Source organism: Cryptomeria japonica, chromosome 9 (genome assembly GCF_030272615.1).
Source record: "Cryptomeria japonica chromosome 9, Sugi_1.0, whole genome shotgun sequence".
Classification (NCBI taxonomy): Eukaryota; Viridiplantae; Streptophyta; class Pinopsida; order Cupressales; family Cupressaceae; genus Cryptomeria; species Cryptomeria japonica.
This window is the reverse complement of record NC_081413.1, coordinates 284748787-284773578: the sequence shown is the minus strand read 5'-3', so window position 1 is coordinate 284773578 and position 24792 is coordinate 284748787.

Sequence of the window (24792 nt, the reverse complement as noted above, 5' to 3'; positions counted from 1 at the left end):
CCTTCATGAAAATCCTCCCTCAAAAAAATCCCAAAAACTATTGTCTCCCCCCCCAAAAAAAACCTTTTGAAAACCAAGTACCCCCCTTTCCTTACACATTGAGGACCAAAATAACAACTCCCCATGCAGACACAACATCACTCCCCATCAATATTCAAAAGAATAGGTAATAATTATTAATTATCAAATTACAACTCCAAAATAACCATCAAATATAGAATAAGTAATTAAACCCATAAATAAGCATAAATGCCCAAATAATATAATTCCATAAAATAATATTTATATAATGTTATAAGGCTCACAATAAATATACATATATATATACATAACATAATCAATTACTCACACATAGGGTTATGCATAATAATATATAGTTTATTGACCTCAACCATATAATATCAACCCAAACATAAAGTTAAATAAAATACATCAAACTCAAACCACATAAAACCTAACAAGATGAATTAGGATAAAATACTAGAACTGACAAGACATTGACTAGGGTTAAAATGTGATAAGGCCTTATGTCACCTTTGATTGAACGCAATTGGGATTAGAGGTATGCTCAGACTTGTGAGACCAGGTGGAGTCAATTCCTAATACCTTCATCCTGCATAACACCAAACATCTATACATGCAATATATATAACATAAGGTAAACAAAAAGGTGAAAGAGAATCACAATGTCACACCTTTCTCATAAGTGAGTGATATGAATCATCCCTTTCAAGCCCATAGTAAGTCAACATAGCACATACATATCATCATCGATGGCATTGACATCATATCTAATGGAAACATAAAATAAGGGTTAGCACATGGAAAAACATCATTATAAAAAAATGAGCCACATGACAAGATAATAAGTAAACATAAACCTAAAATTATAAACAAATCTAAGTATGACATAATCCAAAATAGAAACATAGCGTATTAAAAGTCACCATAAGGTATCTCAATATAAAGAGTGTAAAACAAGTCCATAAGTAACCATCACGAGTATCATAAAAGAGTGTGTCACGGAAGGGCACTACATCATCCCCCCTAGGTCTAGTCTTACTCCTATAAGCCTAAGAAAAAATAAGGAAAGAGCTCTCTCATCCATGCTACATCCTCCCATGTTATCAAAGCCTTATCATTTAGGTCCCATTGGACCCCTTACCTACTCTATGTCATGTCCCTTGAGGGTTAGCCTCAACTGCTAAAGAATGCACAAGAGCTCCAAAGAAAGTTGCATGTCCTCTACTTGCAAGGAATTCCAATCCAATACATGGGTAACATGAATGAAATAAGTCCTCAAAACTAAAACATGTAACACATCATGGATGCAAGACAAGATGGGTGACAAGTCAAGATGATAAGCCATAGGACTAATCCTCCCCAAAATATTAAATGGACCAACAAAGCAAGGTATCAACTTAGAGTCTTTTTCATAACAAATAGGATTTTTTCACGAGTGAACTGTCAAAAACACCTTATCTCTTACAGAGAATTATCGATCCACATGGTGAGCATGTGCATATGTGAGGCCCTACCCCGAACCGTCATAGCATTTCTGTTATTTTCATGATGGACCTATTTTGGATACTATATTGTGATGCATTTTGGACATAGATTTTGTATGATCTCGTGTGGTGGATAACATTGATATGATTATGTCATTTACTTTGATTTGTAGTACTTCATTTTATACTATAAATTATGGATACATGCTCTATAAATGATTTAATTCCATGTTTGTGAGGATGATGCCATTTAGTAGATGATTGTATGTGGATGTTTTTGATTAATTAAAAACAGGTTTTAAGGGACCCAAAACCCAATTAATAAGAAAGATATTCAATATAGCAACAAAATACAATAGCATTAAAACACCAGCAAAAAGACCAGCAACAAAGGAAAGCACAACAAAAGGCCCTCAAGCCCAGCAAAGACAACAATTAGAAATTCTTCATGGTTTCTTCTGCATCTTGTACCAAAAGCATCATAGCTTTTGCCGCTTCCCTCAAATCAGTATTTTCCTGAGCAGTTTGGCTATCTTTCATCTTCATTTCCTTCTCTGCCATAGTCTGCCTGGTTCTGTGCCTAGAGGTCTGGTGTTTTAGGCTAGAAGTAGGAGCATCTTCAATAAACACGAGGTCCTTCTCCTGGTTTTTCTTTTCTAGGTGGTTCACCAATGCATTCATGTTCTGGGAGGAGACTTTTAGAACCTGGAGGCTATGATCCATAAGGCTTTTCAGGGCTTTCTCATTTCTAGCCATCCAGGCATTGACATTGTCCTTATCCTCCTCCACCTATTCCTTCAGAATTTTGATGACGTCCTCCAAGTGTTTTAGGTCGCCTTTAATCAAGTCTTTCTCTTGCCAGTCTTCGATTTCCATTTCTTCCTCCGCTTCACTATTCTCCATCTCCTTGTGCTACTTCCCAGAATCAGACATGTTGATCAACTTGTTGATCTTAACTTCCAATTCCCTTTGTTTACCCTGCATGCTGGTAATGTTTTCCACCACCCACTTCTGAAAGTTGAAGAATTCAAGGGTGCAATTGTGGGCAGTATTCAGTATGGTTTCTGCAGAATCCTTGCTTTGTTCCATCTCCTCCTCACTAGGTTTTCACCTTCCTTAGGCTTCAGAGCATCTTTCTCAATTTCCGAGCCGACAATATTATATTGACAATTCTCAGAATTGCCCCCTTCCTCTCCTTCCCCATACTCCTCCTCCTTATTGATCTCCTTTTCCAAAATTTCTTCATTATTTTTTCCTTCTTCCTCACAAAGCACATCCGTTTCTTTTTGCACATTAATCTTCCTTTTTTTATGGGAAGGGGTTTTGGTCTCCTTAGTCGAACCAGAGTCTATGCTTTTCTCAAAAGTCCGAGCATTGAGAATTAAAGGGTCATCCTTTGTTTCCCTAGCCTTATTCTTCATATATTCATAAATCAGTAGGATGAGACCCTGGTGCACAAGAGGGCAAGAGCTGGGTTTTTTAATGTGGTTGGCCAAACTCTCGTTCAGAGAAGAAGCAAGATAGAAGGGCAAAGAAATTTTCACCCCATGGCAGAAGTGGTTTAGGATGGCAAAGTGATAATTGTAAATTTTCATAAACCTACCATCCACAGTTAAATATTCCATTAATGCCCTAAGAATTTTTTGCTAGAAAGGTTTTACCTGTTGGGGGGTGAAGTAAGAGATATTATCCTTCTTCTCCAGGTTGCTCTTCTCATCCTCCATCTTAGGGAAGTTTTTGAAGGCCTCAGCAATGTACTTTCTATCCCTATAGAATTTGGTCCCCTCCATCTTGAGCCCCGTTACCTCCGAGATCAGGCTTTCATCAGTGTGCCAGATTTCCCCAAACAGGGTAGCCCTGTTATTGCTCCAGCTTTTTGTGAACCCCTGAGAAATAGAGCTTCTACTACCATGGAGCTTCTCCATGTAATCTGTGAAACCGTGTCGGTGGAGCCTTCTCCACACCTTCCTTTCACTCTTCCAGTGCTCACACCCGGACGGTTCATTCCTGTTAAGGCTACCTCCCATTCTGCTTTTCGGGTCACAATCACCTCTATTACAGCTCTCGGCCCACAAGTAAAACTCTGTGTTTCTGGTTTCTGCTTGAAAAGATACTTTCACAATTTTGAAATTGTCTTTCATGTTCATACGAACTTGGCTATTATTACAATTACCTCTCGCACTCATCGACTAGCAGGTCATCCACCTCCATACTCTATCATTGATACTCATTCCCCAGAATTCAATCATAATATTTACTTGCTCCATTAAGGTGATCAAAAAATAATTGTTCCTTAATCTCCCACTTAATGTGATCTTCCCCTATATATTTGATCCCCTTTTCCAAATTAACCCCTTCATTAGCAAGGATATCCGCTACCTTGTTACCCTCTCTAAAAGTGTGGGTTAAAATAATGCTAAGATAGTTATTAAGGATAGTCTTAGCATTTTTAATAATATTAGCAATATTCCAAGAGACTAAACTAATCCCTTTGAGGTCTTGTATAATATTTAAGGAATCCCCTTCAAGCCAGATTTTTTTAAATTTGAATTCCTGGGCTAACTAGAGGCTCTTAAGCATGGCCATAGCTTCAGCCACATGGTTGTTTTGGATACCAAAAGGGGAAGCAAAAGTAGCAATACACCTTCCTTGAGCATTTATGATAACTCCACCTCCACCAGCCTTTCCAGGGTTCCCTTTAGCAGCCCCATCAAAATTAACCTTTATCCAGTCATAATCAGGGAACCTCCAAACAATGTTTTCTCTCTTCTTCTTGTTATCCACTCTGTAGACCTTATCAATCACGTTCCATTAAGTAATAATGCCTTTTTCCATATCATTCAAATTTATAATAGCCCATTGCTAATTATTCTTATGAGGGATGTTGATGTTCTTCTTTATAGCCCTGCATATTTTTTCAAAGACAACCTGAGTATTACACTTTTTTTCCCTAAATATCCTGTTATTCCGTTCTTTCCAAATGCCCCAGCATATCATGGGGAGGGTCAGGGACCACAGGTTTTTAATAATTTGGCAATTGGTAGGAAAATTCCATTGCCATATTATATCCTTAATGCTTTTGTTCATGACCCAATTAATTTTCCATTTTTCCCATATTTTACACCAGATTTCCCAAGTGTAGGAGCAATGAAAAAATAGGTGATCAACTGATTCCTCCTCCTTCTGACAGAGCTCACATCTGTTAGGGAAATTGAAGCCCCTACGAACTAAATTATCAATAGTAAGGATGCTATTATAGGAAGCAAGCCAAAAGAACATGTTGACTTTTGGGATCAAGATGTTGTTCCAAACTTTATTCCAGAAAGGATTGCAAATTTGAGAAAAAGTGTTTTTATAAGAAGAAGAAACTGTGAATTCACCTTTAGGGTCACTTTTCCAAAGGAAAACATCATCATAGTTGTTGTTAGGGGAAAAGGACAACAACTCTTTCTGAATAGAGGAAAGCCCAGGATGGATGTCCTCAAGATTGACCCATTTATTCTCCTTCCAATAGTCACAAACCATCAGCCCAAACCTCCTTTTACATTCTTCAATGACTTGATTGTTGTTTTGATCAAATAGGGCTTCATTCTTCATCCAGGGGTCTTCCCAAAACCTTATTCTGTCACCTTTTCCAAGGACCCATCCAGCTCCAGCTTTTGCTACTTTTATGGCTTTGGTAACACTATTCTAGATGAAAGACCTAGCTAGGATATCTTCATCATTGAGGATCCCTTGGATAGTCTAATTCTTAATGTATTTATCAAACCAAATTTGGCTCCAGTCTTTCTTAATGTCAAAAGCTCTCCATAATTGCTTGGCAAGAAATGCTTTATTAAAAGTTTTAATAATTTTAATCCCCAACCCTCCTTTGTTCTTTGGTCTACACACCTTGTCCCAAGCAATCAAAGGTATTCTCTTCTTTTCTTCAACTCCTGACCATAAGAATCTCTTCTGAATTCTTTCCATAGTTTCAGCAATTTTTGCTGGAATACCAAATAGACTGAGGGCATAAATAGGGAGATTTTGAAGAGTAGCTTGGAGGAGCTGCATTTTCCCAGCTTGAGATAACATTGAACCTTTCCATCCTGCAAGTCTCTTATTAATTTTATCAATGATCATATTCCAAAAAGATTTTGGGGGAGCCATCCCTAAAGGAAGACCCAGGTAGGTAGAAGGCAACAAGTCCACTTTACAACCAGTTATATTGGCTATTCTCTTCTGTCTTATGACTGGAGTATTGAGAAAGTACATAGCTGATTTGTCCCAGTTAACCAGTTGAGCAGTTGCCAAAGCATAGGAGTTGAGAGCAGTTTTGAAGGCTTCAGCCTCCTTGACTGAAGAATATCCCATGATGATAGTATCATCAACAAACTGTTGATGAGTGCAAAACACATTGGCAGAAGAAGGTTGAAGACCTTTGATAATTTTGCTTTGTTTCAATTTATGAATCATTATACTCATACTTTCAGCCAGAATGGTAAAAAGGATAGGTGATATGGGGTCTCCTTGTCTTAGCCCTCTAGAGTTTTTAAATTTTTTTTAGGAGATCCATTAACCAAAATAGAGAACATAGGAGTAGTGATTAGTTCTCTGATTATTTTGATAACCTTACCATCAAAACCAAAAGCCCTAATGATTTTAAATGGAACATCCAATTAAACTCTATCATAAGCCTTAGCCAATTCCAACTTTATCAAGAAACCTTCTTTTTTTGCAGCACTGAGAGAGTGAATGTTCTCATGAAAAAGAATGATCGAATCAAGAATCTGTCTACCAGGAACAAATCCTTTTTGCTCTTCAGATATGATGAAGGGAAGCATCACCAACATTCTTGTCATCATCACTTTGGATATTATTTTATAGAAAGAGTTGCATAGACTAATAGACCTAAATTTTCCCATAGAATCTGCCCCAACAACTTTGGGGATTAAGGCAATAAAAGTGGAGTTCAACTCCTTAAGGATTCTTTTGGACCCAAAAAATTCTTTTACCGCATTAACCGTATCCTTCCCCACAATATTCCAAAATTCTTGAAAGAAAAACATAGGGAATCCATCAGGGCTCGGAGCTTTATCCCCTTGAAAGGAGAAGACAGCTTTATTGATTTCTTCATCAGACGGGATGGCAACAAGGGTCTTATTCTGAAAAGAGTTTATAATATTAGGAATATTGCTGACCAGATTGAGTTGATGGGTCTGATCAAGCTCCTTATTACTAGACAACAGCTGCTTGAAGAATCTAACAGCTTCATCCCTGATTTCATCCTTATTTGTCAGAGTGTTGTTCTCAACAGTTAACTTGGTGATTCTATTAGCTGCCTTATGTTTTAGGGAGGTCATGTGGAAAAACTTAGTGTTTCTGTCCCTTGCCTTCAATCATATAGCCCTGGATCTCTGTCTCCAATATATTTCTTCCCTTGAAATTATGGTATGAATGTTGTCAAGGACCTTATCTTCCATGGCTCTGGAATACTTTGTGTAGCCCTCTTTCTGAATGGATATTTGAATCTGGTTTAGTTCCTCCTTTAGCTTTTTCTTTGAATCAAAAATATCACCAAAGACCTTTTTGTTCCAAGTCTTAATGTTGGTTTTGACATGTTTATGTTTTTTGGCAACTTTATACATGGCAGTTCCATTAATATCAAGATTCCACCATTCAGCAATGGACTTTTCAAGATTGGGGTGGGATATCCACATCTTTTCAAAGCGAAAGGGGAATCTTTGATTTTGCTTAGAGTTCTCAGCAACAAAGGAAATGGGATAATGATCTGATCCAATTCTATCAATGACAGAAAGGGAACAACTATGAGAAAGAATCCAATCATTAGAGAGAAGAGCTCTATCAAGTCTTACCTAGATAAGATCTTCCCCATCTCTTCAGTTTGACCAAGTGTAGGAGGCTCCACTAAGATCTAGATCAATGAGAGCATTTTCATTGATAAAGTCCATCGGGTCAGATCTGCTTTCAGGTTGAGCTTGACTTCCTCCAAATTTTTCTCTATCTTGTAGAGGAGTATTGAAATCTCCCATAACAATCCAACTATTCATAGAGAAATTTTTCCTTTTTTGCTGAACTTTTTCCCAAAATTTACTTCTAGCATGTTTGGAATTAGGGGCATAGATGTTAGTTATAACAAATTCCTTCTCATCAAAAATATTTCTAGCTTTTAAGGATAGAATATTGCCATCCTCTTCAATCATGTCTCCAGAAGTTGTGCTTTTATTCAAGAATATAGCAACTCCACCAGAGGTGCCATTTGAGCTACTGCCACAGACTCCCCCATTTTAAAAAAAATAAATTTTCTCCACTTTTTCTTTACTCATTTTAGTTTCCTGAATCAGGATAATATCTGGATTTTGATCTCGAATAAGATTCCTTAATATATCCTGTTTATTGAGACCATTTAGGCCTCTGATGTTCCATGATATTACCTTCATTTTGAGACCTAGGGGTAGGACTCCTTGATAGTTCTCTGCCTTCCATCAGCTATGCTTTGTTTACTCTCCTGGTCCCTGTGCCATTTCATGGTTTTGCATCCTGGTGGGGATCTTGATGCCCCAAAATCTGCCTTGGATCTGGTTATGGTTTTTACTCCATTAAGACCTCCTGTCTTCTTGGTCTTAATTTTCTTTTCATTTTCTATCGTGTTTTCTTCTTGTTGTTCTGCCCTGGATTCATCATTTGCCTTGGATTCATCTTGTATGTTACTCCAAAAGCTTTTCTCTCTTCTGGGGTGAAGTGGTCATATTTACTTCTATGTTCTAGAATAAGGCATTTAAGTTTGCTTGTGGTGATCCAAACTTGTTGCTCCTTCTCATTTCTATTTCCTATTCCTGAAACTCTTTCCCTAAATAGGGTTCTTCTTTCTCTGACATGGGTTCATTTCATTCCTCATGATGCGAGTCAGTGATATTCTCAATCTCACCATCCTCAAGGGTCTCTATACTGATTTCATCCTCCTTTTCTTGCAACTGAAGGGCTTCAAAGGTATTAACTATTTTGATCTCAAACTCCTTAGTTTCATTCTTCTTGTTCCCCTTCAAAGTAGGGTCTTTAGTTAAGTCATTGGATTCATTTTCCTGATTTTCTGTAACCAGATTTCCACTTTTTTCTTCTGCCTTATTGCAGACTTTGTTGTTATTTTTTTCTTTCCATACCGGTTTATTAATATTTTTGTCTTTAATCATAGGTCTTTTAGGGTTGCTGGGACAAGCCTTAGCCCAGTGACTTGCTTTTTTGCAAGAGAAGAACACAAAAGGGAGAGATTCAAATTCAATGGTTTGTTCCCATACCCCAAGTTTGGAATTTATATCAATGGTACTTGGGAGATCCATATTCTGGGAAATGTTGACATAGATGCATGCGTACACAAGTCTCTTGCGAGCTGCAGTCATTGGGTCTATCGCAATAATCTCCACAAAGGAGTTAGCGATTTCTGAGAAAACATCCTCCACCCAGTATTCCAATGGTAGTCCAAGCAGTCTTACCCACACTGGGGCAGATTCAAAAAAGGAATCATTTAGTTCCATGTTAGGGGTCCATTTTCTTAAAGAAAGAGATGATTTACCAAACATCCAGGGGCCTCCACTTAGAAATACTTCCAAATCTTCCCCGCATGAAAAAGAAAACACAAAAAAACCCCTTGGCAGGGCAGAAACTTCAACCTGTCCTTTCATTCTCCATTTTCTTTTAACAAAGGATCTAACATCCTCAATATTAGGTCGGGGTCTGACAAATTTTCCCACAAAAGAGAGAGTCATTAAAGAAATGCTATGATCAATAACCAAATCAAGAACCTCTATCGCAAGTTTACCTATTCTATTGTCTGATGTATCCTTCACAAAGGGGAGAGAGGATTTACCAGTCGGTTTACCAGAGGCATGTCTAGCAAAGAGGCAATTCCATGGTTTAGGTATTCGTCCCTCCTTAGTAGAACCTAAAACAGCCTGCACCGCCTCGAGACAAGAATCTTGCTTGTTTTTTAACTTTTCAGGATCGGGAGGAGGGTCCCAAGTTCGTGGGTCCCCATCCTGTCTTCCATCCTCATCATCAACTGTCTGTCCTCGAGCTGCAGTGGATACAGACCCAGAGGACCCAACATTGTTGTTCCCTCCATTTCCTGAATTCAAATTTCCCCCTGCAAACGCTATTCCCTCCATTGTTCCCTCCATTCTTACCTCACAGAAGATTCAAATATCAAATGAAATTAAGTATTTTCCATGTTATTCCAAGTTTGGATACTTGATTTTATAATTGAAATTTTATGCGATGTCTGAATTGTATTCTTTTGATAATATTATATGTGATTTTTTTGGAATTAGTAATGTGCAAGTGAGATGTGCAGGAAAATTATTTCATGTGACCATGGAAATTATTTGGAGAATCAAGCCTAGGCCTATTTGCGATTGTGAATCTAGGGGTTGTCTATTTGGAGAGACAACCCCTCATTTGTAAATGTTATGCTTGGATGAGTGTTTAATTTGGAAATTGTTCAATTTATAAATTTGAAAAAAAAAGGGCATTTGCCATGTGTGTTTTAGTGATGTGTAATTCTTTTTGTAGTGTCACTTGACACATGTGTTGTAAGATGAGTTGGCATTGTCATGTCTCTTTTTGAGGAAATTTATTTTACCAATGCATATATTTTCAATTATCGTCAAATGGTCCCAAGAATGTCTTGGTTAGGGTGCCATAAGTAAGGTCAACTTAGGGTTGACCCGCAGGTAAACTTTGGGTGGACTTTCAAAGGGTTAAACCAACTCCTAGAGTCATTTTAGGAGCATTTTTAGTGGGCCATATTATGTACCTAGGATGAAGGCCAAATTTAGCCATGTGTCCACTCCCTAGGGCTTGTTTAACCTCCCCAAAAATTTAGTTTCCCAAGTTGGCCGAATTTCATCTTTAGAAGAGCCTTCCTAGGTTAGATAACCCACTTCATGAGTGTCATTTCTATTCCCCATTCCATTTCCCCTTGGTTAGGGAGTGTGTAAGGTTTTGGGAAGACCAACCAATGAGCATCCTTCACCATTCCCAAGTGGGTTGGAAAGAGTGAGGAGTGGCTTCATAGGGAATAGTTTGGGAGGGAGAAGTTTGATCACCCACTCTCCATTTTGGAGACTTAGAATTTTTAGAATTTTTTGCAAGTATTGGGAAGATTTTGGCTAATTTTTGGAGAAAAAGTTATGGATTTGGGCAGCTCTCCTACAAATTATCTTACCCCTTTTGGAAAATTAAGGTTGGTTGAACTCCTATCTATTGTATGATGTAGTTTTCTTTTGAAAAGATTGTGGTTGTTTTTGTTTTCCATTGTTGTTGTTTTTTTTATGTGTAGGAAGGAGTAGAATTCTTCCTTATGTGTTTTGGTTGTGTTTTTATGTTTCTTTGTTTTTTAGAGTTTTCAAGGCCAAACTCACCCTTGGGAGGGTAGAGTGGCCTTGGGGTGAAGGGCTATTTGATAGCCTTTGAGTGAGAGGCTCTCTTTGGAAGAGAGTGATTCTCAAGGGATTTTGTGACCCTTGTTGCATTATGATTTGTTTATGTAATGGGGTCATAAGGGGAGTTTTGTTGGCTTGTATGCCTTGGGGGACATAAGGGATTATAGGGACAAGTTTATAACTTGTGGATGTGTTATTTGCAGCCTTGTTATGGCACTATGTTCTCTATTTGTAGAATTCTCCTCAAGGTACATAGTCCACCTTCACCCCATTTGAAAATTCACATATGTGACATTGTGTAATCCTTGGGTTGGGAGTGTCTTTGTTGTTATGAGTTTCTGCATGTATGTGTTGTTCCCATCTAGCCTTGATTCTCCTAGCTCAGGGGGTGGCTTCTAGTAAGCCTAGGTTGGGAGGTGAGCCTCCATGGTCACAACCTCAAGCTTTTATTGCAGGTTGCTTTGAAAAAGATTTGGAAGGGAAAGCTTGGAGATGATCCTATTGCTAATTGTATTTTAATTGCAGGAAAAAAAAAAGTTTATTATTGTATTTTAGTTGCAAAGAAAAACAAAGGAAAATAATTTCTTATTGTATGTAAGTTGTAGAAAATTAAATGTATTTATTAGACTATGTTTTATCATGAAACAAGAAACAAAGATGTATTTCATTTAAGTATGTTCTTGCAAAGGAAAGGATAAAATTTGAGTTATTTCCTTATTTGAGTTATTCATTATTGATTTTGCACCTAGAGCTAGATTAAAAATGAAATTTATTTATGTCTTATTAGCCATTAGAAAAGAAATGAAATAAGTAAAATGTGGTAGTGCAGTTAGTAGTAAAATAATTTAGATATATCTTATGCCCATAGTTTAAAAACAAAATAAATAAATAGACATTTTAGATCTAGAATAAATCTACATTGCATCTTGCTGTTTTTATTTAATGAATTCTAGAAAGATATAAATTGCAGCTGTAAATAAATTAATTTATGCAAATTTACTATTCTGTAAATACATTTATTGTTGTTATATATTTTTCTGTAAATCTGGAAAAAGCATGTGAAGTGGAAAATAGGTTGATTTAGATATTGTTATTTCATATCAAAAGAAAACTGCATGTTAATGAATGGAAATAAAAATCAATCTACTATGTTTATTGATAATAGCCTGTTCTAAATAATGGAAATGTAGACTCAAACCTGTAAACATATATATATATATATATATATATATATATATATATATATATATATATATATATATATATTTTCATATGTAAATAGATATATTTTTACAAAGGATAATGCTTGCAATTTTTATTATTAAAACTAAGTTGTTCAAAAAATATATAAAACAAACATGTATGCTACTGTAAATAAATAAAATAATCATGCTTCTATATATATATATATAATTAAATAAATTAAAAAATTGATAGTAAAAATGAGGGAGCTCAACCCCCCCCTGTAGCCCTTGCGAGCACGCAGTTGGGCGGCTCGGCCCCCCCCTCTATGGGCCTAAAACCCACAGGGGTACCCACGGCACCACTGTGGGCCGTGTCCCACAAGGACGCCGCAGCGTTGCTATGGGCCGTGACCCCCAGTGGTGGCTTCAACCGCCATTGCAGGTGGCCTCCTCAGTGATGTCTCTGCTGTGATTTACCACTGCCGCCACCTCCATAAACTTTGCGGCTCTCCCTTGCATTACGCCCTCCCCTTTGGCCATGGCCTTCGGCCTTTGCGGGTTGCCCTCGCTCGGCCACCACCTGCACACACACACACACAAAAATAATAAAAATAAAAATATAAAATATGTTATGTTAAAATAATAAAACCCTAACCCATTTTCAGGTTAGGGTTAGCATTTAGAATAAATGAGAGAAAAGTTTAATATGCAACCCTAACCCTATTTCAAGTTAGGGTTTGTTTAATAATAAGGAAAAAAAAAGAGATTAGGGTTATCATTTAGAAAGTATAAAATAAATTGGTTAGTATAGGAATAGATCAGCCCTAATTAGGGTTTATAATTAAATTATATTAAAATGAAAGGTGGGGGAATTCGTTTTTAAAAATTAGAAAAAAAAGAATCTTCCCCCCATTTAGCTATAGTCAATATGTGGGATTTATTAACTCCTAATATTGACTAGGATGAAATTAATTTTAATATAGTCTTTATTATCAAGATTTAATTAAAATTGGGGATTAATTTTTATATAGCTATTTTAATCACATAATTGATTTAATTTTATTTACTAGGGTTATTAATGAGGAATTTTATATAGTTATATTTCATAATTAATTAGATATGGATGTTAGATTAAAATTCCTTTGGGGGATTTTATTAATGAAATTTATTAATTATTTTATGTAAAATTCTAGCCTATGAGGTCATTATTGGCCGATTAATTAATAGTTGAAATTTAAATGTCTTAGGGGATTTAAAATTGACTTTAATATAAAATATATTTATTTGGCAAATATCATAATTGAATTAGTTAACTTTATTAGTTATATTTAAAAGTGAAATTGCGTACGTTCAATTAATTAATTTTAATATGAGATAACATTATCATTATTTTTTATTTAGCCTTGAGTATTTTAAATGCTATTGAGATAATTAATATCTCTTGGTTTTAATTAGAGGAAATTAATTAGTTTAATTAGATTAATTAATTAAGTTGAGATGACCCTCTTAGGGAATAATTAGTCTTCTCTAATTATTCTCGCCATATTGATTTAGTTAATTAAATCAACTTTAGCAAACAATTCTATTTAACCCAAAGTTAACCCTTAGTTAAGACAAAACTTATTTAATTCCATTTGAATGTAGATTATTTAATGAATTTATGTTGTTTAAAAAAAAATTCTTGTTCCATTTTTGCCCAAAAGTTTGGGCATGACAACATATTTCTTCTACCTATCTTATGCCACCACCAAATTCTCTTGAAGCATCTTCGGTCCCAAAAGAACTCAATCTTCTTTGGTCCCAACTCAAAGGCATATGACAAGACTGACCATACAAAACTTGAAAAAGGAGGCATACCAATATAACTATGTTATCCAATATTGTAAGCGAACTCCACCAAATATAGGTAATATTCCCACTGTGACTACTGGTCCATGACATACATCCAAAGCATATCCTCAAGAACCCAATTAACCCTCTCCCTCTGTCGATCTATCTCAAGATGATATGTTGATTTTAAGTTCAATTGAGCTCCCAAGGCATGCTGAAGAGAAGTCCATAATGCTAAAGTGAAAATAGGATCTTGGTCTGATATAATCTAGTGGGGAATCCCGTGTAGCCTCATGATGTCCTCCATGAAAACTAGAGCCACTGTTGCTATTGCATAGGAAGATTTAATTGGAGAAAAGTGTGCCACCTTGGTCAACCTATCAATGATGACCATGATAGATTCATATCTATGATCAAAGATCACCAACCCAATGATGAAGTCCATTGAAATGATATCCCACTTCCATTCTAGAACCAAGTTCAACTGCAACAACCTGATTTGATGCTAATATTTAGCCTCCACTCTTAGGAACTCTAAACACTAAGACACAAAATATGCTACATCACGTCTCATACCAAATAAATTGTACAACTAATGAAGATCTGTGTGCATCTTCTTGACACTGGATGTGCAGAGTAAGGTGCATTATGTGCCTCTATCAAGATCAAAATGTGAAGCCCCTCTAAAGATGGAACATAGATATGTCCTAAATGGTGAATAAGACCATTTGACTCCAAAGAATATCCTATGTATATCCCTTCTAGAAATGTCCTAGATTCTATCTCTTCTCTCACCTATTGGTACAAAGCATCCAAAGGAAGTGCTCTGAGAATCCAGCTCGTCAAATCCATGCTGAGAGTCATCACTGACAACTCATGTCTCCTATGGTTCAATGCATCTATCCAAACATTCTTCTTTCATTAAATGTACTTAACCTCAAAATTATACTCGTAGAGGAACTCCATCCATGGCCAATGGCTGGCATTTAATTTTGGCTGCATGAATATATATTGTAGATTTTGATGGTTGCTATGCAACTCAAACCGATGCCCAAGAAGAAAATGTCTCCTCCTCACCAAATAATGAACAACTTTTGCTAACTCCAAGTTGTGAGTAGGATAATTCAAATCTTGATCTCTGAGTTTGTGAGACTAATAGGCAATCATGTGTCCATCCTACATGAGAACTACTCCTAAGCCCTCTAAAGAAGCATCGATACACAAAACATCATCTCCTATTGAATTTGGCACTACTCAAATAGGTGCACTAGTCAAATGCTCCTTAAGAGTCTAGAAAGTTGACTCACATTGCTCTGTCCATGCAAAATTCTTCCCTTTCCTCTGAAGAGAAGTAATGGGGTGACCTATCCTTGGGAATCCCTTGACAAACTAACAGTAGTATCTTGTTAGGCCCACGAAGTTGTGAACCTTGACCACATTAGTGGGTGTTGGCTAAATTCACAATTTCTTAAATCTTAGAAGGATTCACAATGATACCTTCTCTATAAATGGCATGACCCATATACTTCACCTTCGTCTGAAAGAACTCACACTTAGCCAAATTGGCATACAATTGATTATCTTAGAGACACCGCAACACCTATCTCAAATTCTCCTCATGATCCTATTGGAGATCATTGTACATTGTTGTTGCTAGGATATTTTGTTTTCATTGATGCCAACAAATTCCTATGATTTTCTCTAGTGATTGCAGATTGAGAAGATCTTATGATCTGGATTGTAGTTTTGTTTTGTTGTATTGGTGATTTGCAGAGTTCAGTATGTCCTCCGGTATGTTCCAGTGTGATCAGATATTGAGTTGAGATTTCAAGATATTGTTTGGGATGGTCTTATGTATCTTTAGTTTAGATGGATCATGATTTGGTGCTCCACAAGTTATCCTTCTTCGTGACATTTGTTAAGTTGTTGTGTTTTGAGTTTCAGACGATTGACAAATGAAGATTTGATAAGTGGTGTTGGTGTAGCTCTTATTGATGATTCTAAGATGCTTGTTGGAGTTTCCTAATTGTGTCTTATTTATTTTGATGATCCACATTGATCGATTGTGTGAGTTATTGGTGGTCTTCATGAACCGGTGATGATTTTCATGTTATGCAGTATTTCTGGTGGTGTAGTGTGTTGTGGTTGATCTTAGCATGATTTTTGGTAGAGTTGAGAATTTGGGAATTTGAATTAGGTCCATGTTATGTTATGTAAATCATCATATTGGTTTGGTGGTCGATCTTTGTATCATGTGATGTAATTTTGTAATTATGAGTTGAGGGTTTAGCCGACCTTTCTATCAAGGTTGATGATGTTGGCATATGATGAAGCGGTGACAATGTATGTTGTCATTGATGTCAATAGGTGAACTGGTATGAACTAGTATGAAGATTGGAAGTGGTTATGGTCAATTGGGATGGAGTGGATCAGTGTCGGGGTTCACTAAGTGTGACTATCGGTTGGTAGTCCCTGTTTAGCTCTAGGGTTTCCGGTTTGGCCTATGTGGTGCAACCGATGACATTCTGTGATGAGTTAGTTAAGATATAAGGTTGAGATCGTGGTGCCACGTCAGCTATGTGCTTGTGAGCATGAAGATCGAATGCATTTCAATGTCTACCTTGGGAATGTACGATGTTCTAAGCAGTGTATGAAGTGCGCATGATGGGTTACTGATTTCTAGATGCGGTGAAGAATGGACGATGCATAATGACTTAAGATCCATTTTAGACCATTTCATTCTATGCAATAGATCTAACGGTCAGGATTGGACTGCTTGTAATTGAAAACCTAAAATGTTTAGGGTTTAGGGTTTATGCTACCATCCTAATTCTTGTCTATAAGGTTGATGATGTTTGTTATTGTTTGGGTTGGCAAATAATGTGTTTGTGTCTGCATGTTGAGATACTTGCCAAACCAGAGTGTGGAATCTGTAGAGTGTGATTGCAGAGCATAGGAGATGAAAAGGATCTGCCTTAGCAAGTAGTGTTGTTCTTAGATCACAGCTTTACCTATTGACTTCTAACCATTTCAGTAGAAGGAAAATCCCTTGACCAGGTAGCTTTAATAGGCTTGTTGCAAATCCTCTAACCAGGTGACTCAAGTTCATTGAGTTCTTTAAATCCTCTAGTGAGGTAGCCTTTAATAGGGTTTCAACCTTTAACAGGGTTTATAGCCATCCCTTAACCAGGTGATCTCTAACAGGATCGGTTCCTAACAAAACCTTATTGTAAAGTCTTTAACCGGACTAGGCTCCTAATAGAGCGGACTTCAAAAGAGTTGAAAACAAGCTTGTGGGTATTCATCCCCACCATCGTTTTTCCCATTTGGGTTTCCACGTGAAAAATTTGTGTGTTATGGGTTGTGAGTTTTCATGTGATGATTGAGTAGTTGTTGATTAAGTTAGTTATGCATGCAGTGCTAAATGATTGTTTTATTTGTTTATGCAACTCAAGCTTGATTTTATCAGGAAGTAGTCATCAAGATTTAAGGTCTGTCAAATGTTGTCTGCAGTATCTATGTTTAACCGGCATACCCATTGTTAAGTTCAGTGGTGAAGAAAACTAGTCAGCATTGTTTTAATATGATAAAGTGTTGAGAAAGTTTTTGCTTGTATTTTTTCAGCCCCCCTCTTAGTACTAGTTAGGGTATCATTTGTTCATCATTATTCATCAATTGGTATCAGAGCAACTCCAGGTCCTTGGTGATATAAGCTTAACCGCTTGAGGTAAAAGATCCTGCTTTAATGATGAAGAGGGAAGGTCCTAAGTTCAATAAGGATAATTTCAAAATATGGAAGGACAGAATGAAGATTTATATCAAGAGTTTGGATGCTCAATACTGGAGCTATGTTGAGAATGCCTATGTAATCTCTACTGACACTCTAAGAAATGATCAAAAAAGAGAGATTCAAGAAAATGGGCAAGTCATGAAAGCCCTTATTAGCAGCCTGTTTGATATTGAGTTCATTGATGTACAAGATAAGGACACTCCTAAGGATGTATGGGACACACTGGAAACCATTTATGGCAGTGATGAGCATGTAAAGCAGGCTAAGGAAGAAAGCATTAGATGAAAATTTGAAGACATGAGGATGGTTGAAGGTGAGACCATTCAATAATATGGCATAAGGATCAAGACTGTGGTTGGAGATATCAAGAGCACTGGTGGAACAATTGATGATGCCATCGTTGTTAGTAAAAAATTGAGATAATTGTTACTGGTCTATGCAATCAAGGTTGCCGCTATTCAGGAGTTAAGATCTATTAACAAGAAAAAGGTATCTCTAGACTCTATCATTGCAAAGTTGAAAGCATATGAATTGAATAGCTATGATGGTAGTGTTCAGAAGATAGAGTCAACCTTTAGAGTGTCTGTTTCCTTTGCACCAACTAGAAAAGGAAAAGAAGTCAATTCCAGTTATGAATCTAGGCCAAATAGAGACATGGATGATGAGGAGATTTTGATGGAGTTTGAAGGTCTTCTTGCCAAGAGACTTCCAAAAGGCACCAGAAAATACAGAGGTAAGCTTCCTCTAAAATGTTTTTCCTGCAATAATATAGGACATATAGTTGTTAACTATCCTAATAATGACAATAAGGATAAACTAGAAAGTTTTAGAAAGAATAAAGGAGGAGGTAGGAGAAATTGTCTTGTTGCAGTGGATGAAGGTGTTATCGATGAAGAACCTAAGGATGAAGAGAATGAGGACATAGTGTTTGTAGTTGTAAAGGAAGAGGTGTATGATCAGAAAGCCCTTGTCTCTCGCATTGATAACTCTAATGAGTGGATCATTGATAGCGGGTGTTATCACCACATGACTGGTGATTCGAGAAAGTTTCTGTCTCTGGATGAATATGATGGAGGTGTTTTCCGGTTTGGCAACGACGCACCTTGCATGGTGAAAGGAAAAGGATCCATCTCATTGAATGGAAAAAGTGGTGTGGATGATGTCTACTGGGTGGAAGGCCTTAAGAACAACCTTTTGAGTGTTGCTCAGTTGAACGACAAAGGACTCGTTCTGGAGTTCAAAGGTGGAGTCTGCAGAATAATTGGAAAGAGTGGTGAAATTATTGGCACCGGTAAGAAGACCAGAGGAAACTTGTTTTAGGTGAATGCCAAGATTAGTCAGTTCATGATGGTGAAGTTTGGTGATAGTTGGATATGGCATAGGAGACTTTGTCCTATAAATTTTGATAATATTGTAAAGGCTAGTAAGATCACGATAGTAAGAGGATTGCCTTTGCTAAACAAACTGGGGAATGCTTTATGCAGAGAATGTCAACTTGGGAAGATGTCTTCCTCAACATTCAAAGGTAAGTCTTTTTCAGTAGAGAACTTACTTGATCTTGTGCACACTGATCTGTGTGGTCCAATGAAAACTAGAAGTATTTAGGGAGATTGATATTTTATGATTCTTACTGATGACTACTCAAGAATGATGTGGGTCACATTCTTGAAAGACAAGTCTAAGGCATTTGGAAAGTTCAAATCCTTCAGAGCATTGGTGGAAAAGGAGAGCGGGAGAAGAATAAAATGCCTAAGTACTGATCAGGGAGGTGAATTCACTTCTGATGAATTCAACAAGTACTATGAAGAGAATGACATAAAGAGGCAGTTGTCTGCCCCAAGGATACCACAACAGAATGGCATAGTAGAAAGGAATAACATGACTATAGTTGAAGCAACCAGAACTATGCTGATCCAAGGAAAGGTTGCTCACACATTTTGGAGAGAAGCGGTGAGCAATGTAGTCTATACCATGAACTAGGTACTCATCAAGAAAGGTAAAGACAAAACCCCCTATGAGTACTAGAATAGGAGAACTCCTAATGTGAGTTATTTCAAGGTGTTTGGCAGTAAGTGCTATATCAAGAGAGGTGAGCATCTGAGTAAGTTTGATGATAAATGTGATGAAGGAATATTTCTGGGATATTCCACTAAAAGCAAATCTCTCAAATGCTACAACAACGGGACTCAAAAAATTGTTGAGAGTATCAATGTCAAGGTTGATGAACAAGCAAGTAAAAGATGAACCAGGTGTAGCCTTCTAGGAACCGGTTAAGAAGGAAACAAGTTGTAAACACCAGAAAGACCTCAGTGTTCCTATATCGATAGAAGCTACAGCAGGTGAAGAAGAAGATGAAGTGGAAAAAGAAGAGGAAAAGTAAGAAGAACCAGCTAGGGTCATTCCTAGGTATGTGAAACTACATCATGATCTGAAGCAGATCATAGGAGATAAAGATGCATGGATAGTCACAAGGAGAAAGGTGAAAGAAAACTCTTGCATGATTTTAGAATTTGAGCCTAAGACCACTATAGAGGCACTTACCAATGAAGACTAGATAAAGGCAATGGAAGAGGAGCTGGACTAGATTGAAAAGAATGCAACATGGTCCTTGGTACCCAAACCAGAACACAAGAATGTAATAGGTGCCAAATAGGTCTTCAGGAATAAGATGAATGAAGAAGGCAATGTGGTAAGGAACAAGGTAAGACTTGTATGCAAGGGATATGCTCAGGAAGAGGGATAAGACTATGGAGAAACCTTTTCCCTAGTGGCTAGACTGGAAGGTGTTTGAATGCTACTTGCATTTGAAGCATTCAAGGGATTTAAGGTATACCAGATGGATGTGAAGTTTGCATTCCTGAATGGAATTATAGAAGAAGAAGTGTATATTTATCAACCAGATGGATTTGCTTTGTTAGAAGATAGTAACATGGTGTGTAGATTACACAAGGCCCTATATGGATTGAAATAAGCACCAAGGGTATGGTATGAATGGTTACACTCTCATCTTGTGAAGATAGGATTTCAGAGAATGAGTGAGGACAACAACATCTACCTGAAATCTAAAGGTGATCAGATTCTAATTTGTGAAGTATTTATAGATGACATAATCTTCGGAGGAGATGATGAAATGAGCCATGCATTCATAGATGAAATGAAGAAAGAGTTTCAGATGTCTCTGATTGGAGAGATAAATTTCTTCATTGGTCTACAGATTCAATAGATGAAGGAGGGTATCTTCATTACCTAGTCCAAGTATATCAAAGAGGTATTGAAGACCTTTGGCATGGAGGAGAGAAAACTGGTTGGAAAACCGATGGTGACCGATTGCAAATTGACAAAGAAGGATGATACAACATTGGTGGATGAGAAGGAGTACCAGTTGATGATCAGTAAGCTACACTATGTGGTTCACAATAGATCAGATATTGCTCATGTAGTGGGCATAGTAGCCCATTTTCAGAAGAGTCCAAGAGAATCCCACTTGGTAGTGGTAAAGAGGATTCTTAGATACCAATTGTGGTATCCATATAATGGTGACTTTGGTCTCAAAGTGTTTACCAATGTAGATTGGGAAGGTAATGTGGATGACCGGAAGAGCACAACTGGTGGAGCATTCTTCCTTGGTGGAAAACTAGTCTCATGGACGAGCAAGAAGCAGAGTTGTATTTCCCAGTCTATAGCTAAAGAAGAGTATGTGGCAGCTTTTATGAACTGCACTCAGGAAATTTGGGTGAAGCATGTAATGAATGGCTTCAAAGTGCCTATATCTAAACCGATGAGTATTTTCTGTGATAATACTAGTGCAATCAATATTTCCAAAAATATGGTATTGCATGCTAAGACAACGCACATTGAACTCAAGTATCATTTCTTGAGAGAAAAGGTTCAGAATAAAGAGGTTGTATTACAACATGTTTCCACTAAGGAGCAACTAGCAAACATATTCACTAAGCCCTTACCGAAGACTACATTTACCTATTTGAGAGGTGAATTAGGGGTTCTACCCCTTCATAAAGTAAACTAAAGTTATGTGCTCCACATCAGTCAAGTACTACAATGACAAATCTTACTGGATTGATGTGTTGAAGGATGATACTCCATAGGGGGAGCAACATAGTGGATCTTGGAAGCTCGTGCATCCAATTTGGCATTATTGTCAAAGGGGGAGAAGATATCTAATGATGTATGGGGGTGAAGATATATGATGTATGGGGGAGAAGATATCTAATGATGAAGATATATGGAAGAATGCAGACTGACTAGACCAGATGGTGGTGGTTGTGATCTTTGAACTAGTATATATCAACTAGTATATGTTATTAAGCATGGTGCAGTTACTAAGCAATGATACATTGAGTATTGCCATCAATGCCAAAGGGGGAGATTGTTGGCATATGATGAAGCAGTGACAATGTATGTTGTCATTGATATCAATAGGTGAACTGGTATGAACTAGTATGAAGATTGGAAGCAGTTATGGCCAACCGGGATGGAGTAGATCGGTGTCAGCGTTCACTAAGTGTGACTACCGGTTGGTAGTCCCTGTTCAGCCCTAGGGTTTCCGGTTTGGCCTATACGATGTTACCGATGACATTTTGTGATGAGTTAGTTAAGAGATAAGGATGAGATCATGGTGCCACATCAGCTATGTGCTTGTGAGCATGAAGATCAAATGCATTTTAATATCTACTTCAAGAATGTGTGATGTTCTGAGTGGTGTATGAAGTGCGCGTGATGGGTTAACGATTTCCAGATGCGGTAAAGAATGGACGATGCAGAATGAATTAAGATATGTTTTTGATCGCTTCATTCTATGCAATGGATCTAACGGCTAGGATTGGACTGCTTGTAATTGTAAACCTAAAATGTTTAGAGTTTAGGGTTTATGCTTCCAACCTAATTGTTGTCTATAAGGTCGATGATGTTTTTTATTGTTAAGGTTGGCAAATAATGTGTTTGTGCATGTATGTTGAGATACTTGCCAAATCAGAGTGTGGAATCTGCAGAGTGTGATTGCAGAGGAAAGAAGCTAAAAAGGATCTGCCTTAGCAAGTATTGTTGTTATCAGATCAAAGCTTTACCTGTTGACTTCTAACCATTTCAATAGAAGGAAAATCCCTTGACCGGGTAGCTTTAACAGGCTTGTTGCAAATCCTCTAACCAAGTGACTCAAGTTCATTGAGTTCTTTAAATCCTCTAGCGAGGTAACCTTTAATAGGGTTTCAACCTTTAATAGGGTTTATAGCCATCCCTTAACCAGGTGATCTCTAACATGATTGGTTCCTAACAAAACCTTATTGTAAAGTCATTAACCAGACTAGGCTCCTAACAGAGTGGACTTCAAAAGAGTTCAAAACAAGCTTGTGGGTGTTCATCCCCACCGTTGTTTTTTCCATTTGGGTTTCCATGTGAAAAATTTGTGTGTTATGGGTTGTGAGTTTTCATGTGATGATTGAGTAGTTGTTGATAAAGTTAGTTATGCATGCAGTGCTAAAAGATTGTGTTATTGTTGATACAACTCATGTTTTATTTTATCAGGAAGTAGTCATCAAGATTTAAGGTCTGTCAAATGTTGTCTAAAGTATCTATGTTTAACCGATATACCCAAGGTTAAGTTCAGTGGTGAAGATAACTGATCAACATTATTTTAATATGATAAAGTGTTGAGAAAGTTTTTGATTGTACTGATTCACCCCCCCTCTCAGTACCAGTTAGGGTATCATTTGTTCATCATTATTCATTAGATGATTTGTATATATAGGTGATATTGTCATGTAATTTGGAGATAAAGGTCATTTCTGCATTATCAGAGAGTGGTGTATATACAAACAATGATTCATTCTTCAACATTGTGATTGAGCAGAGTTTGGTGTTGCAGGGTAGATAGTCTGCTTAACCAGAACTATCATCAGGCATATAGAGATGCTATTATTGCAATTCATTCCTTTTAGATTGTAGTCTATGTTTTTCACCAAAAGTGATAACCCAAGAACACCTATAATTGATCTATGAAGTAGCCAATTCAATCTATGAAGAACTTCAGGGCTTGGACAACATGACAAGGATAATAATCCTTCTACTCTTCAGGCTCTGCAAAACCTAGGCGGGTATACCTTTGATGCTTAGAATTAAACCTATTACACACCTATGACAACATCAACATAAACAGATAGATCTCACTAGGGCTCCAAAACAAGTAGTTTATTGCAGATGGGCTAGACCTACACATAAAACTCAACTATGCTTGAGCATGAGATAGATGAAACATTTCAAAACATAACATAAACTAAAGGTATTCTGATTGGATTTTAAATTGGTTTGAGAGCCCCTTTAATTGCAAGATCAGTGCCTTATCCAAGGGCAACAGAGTCATACATCAAACTATAAATGAAAGCTTCGATTGCAAATCCATCTTCATTATTAAATATTCATGTATTAATGCCTTGCATAAATGCATTACTAAGATCATTCACAAAATCATCAGATCTTGAAACTATATTCCATTTTTTATGATTTATTACAGAATTTAAATCCGTCCTTGAAGAATCCCTGCAAACAATCATAACTATCTCCTTGAGATAACAAATTTCATCCTCCTTGAGGATCTGATTTGATAAAATGGAAATACAAATCTAGAGACAATCCTGTGTGAATTTATGTATGCCTTACATACACAAGAACTTGCAACTAAGAACACCTATAGCAAGAATTGAACTCCATTACTGAAGGAAAAGCCCTGCCCTATACAATCTTCAAGAATACTCAAAATTGGAAGCCATGAAAACTGGAGCCATTCTCATAGAATTCTGGAACCCTTCCAACTGAGAAGAATTGGGAATTAAAAGAGGAGGGAAGAAAATCAAATCTACAACTGAAAATATCAAATATCTTCCCTCTAACTGAATTTTACTCCCAGCCAAACTACTTCCAAAATACCGTACATTTGTCAAAATTAACCCCATAATCAGATTCCTCACTCCAAGAGCTTTCCGAAAATATATAACACTTTATATTTTGGCAAAAAATTGAGTCCTGAGCGA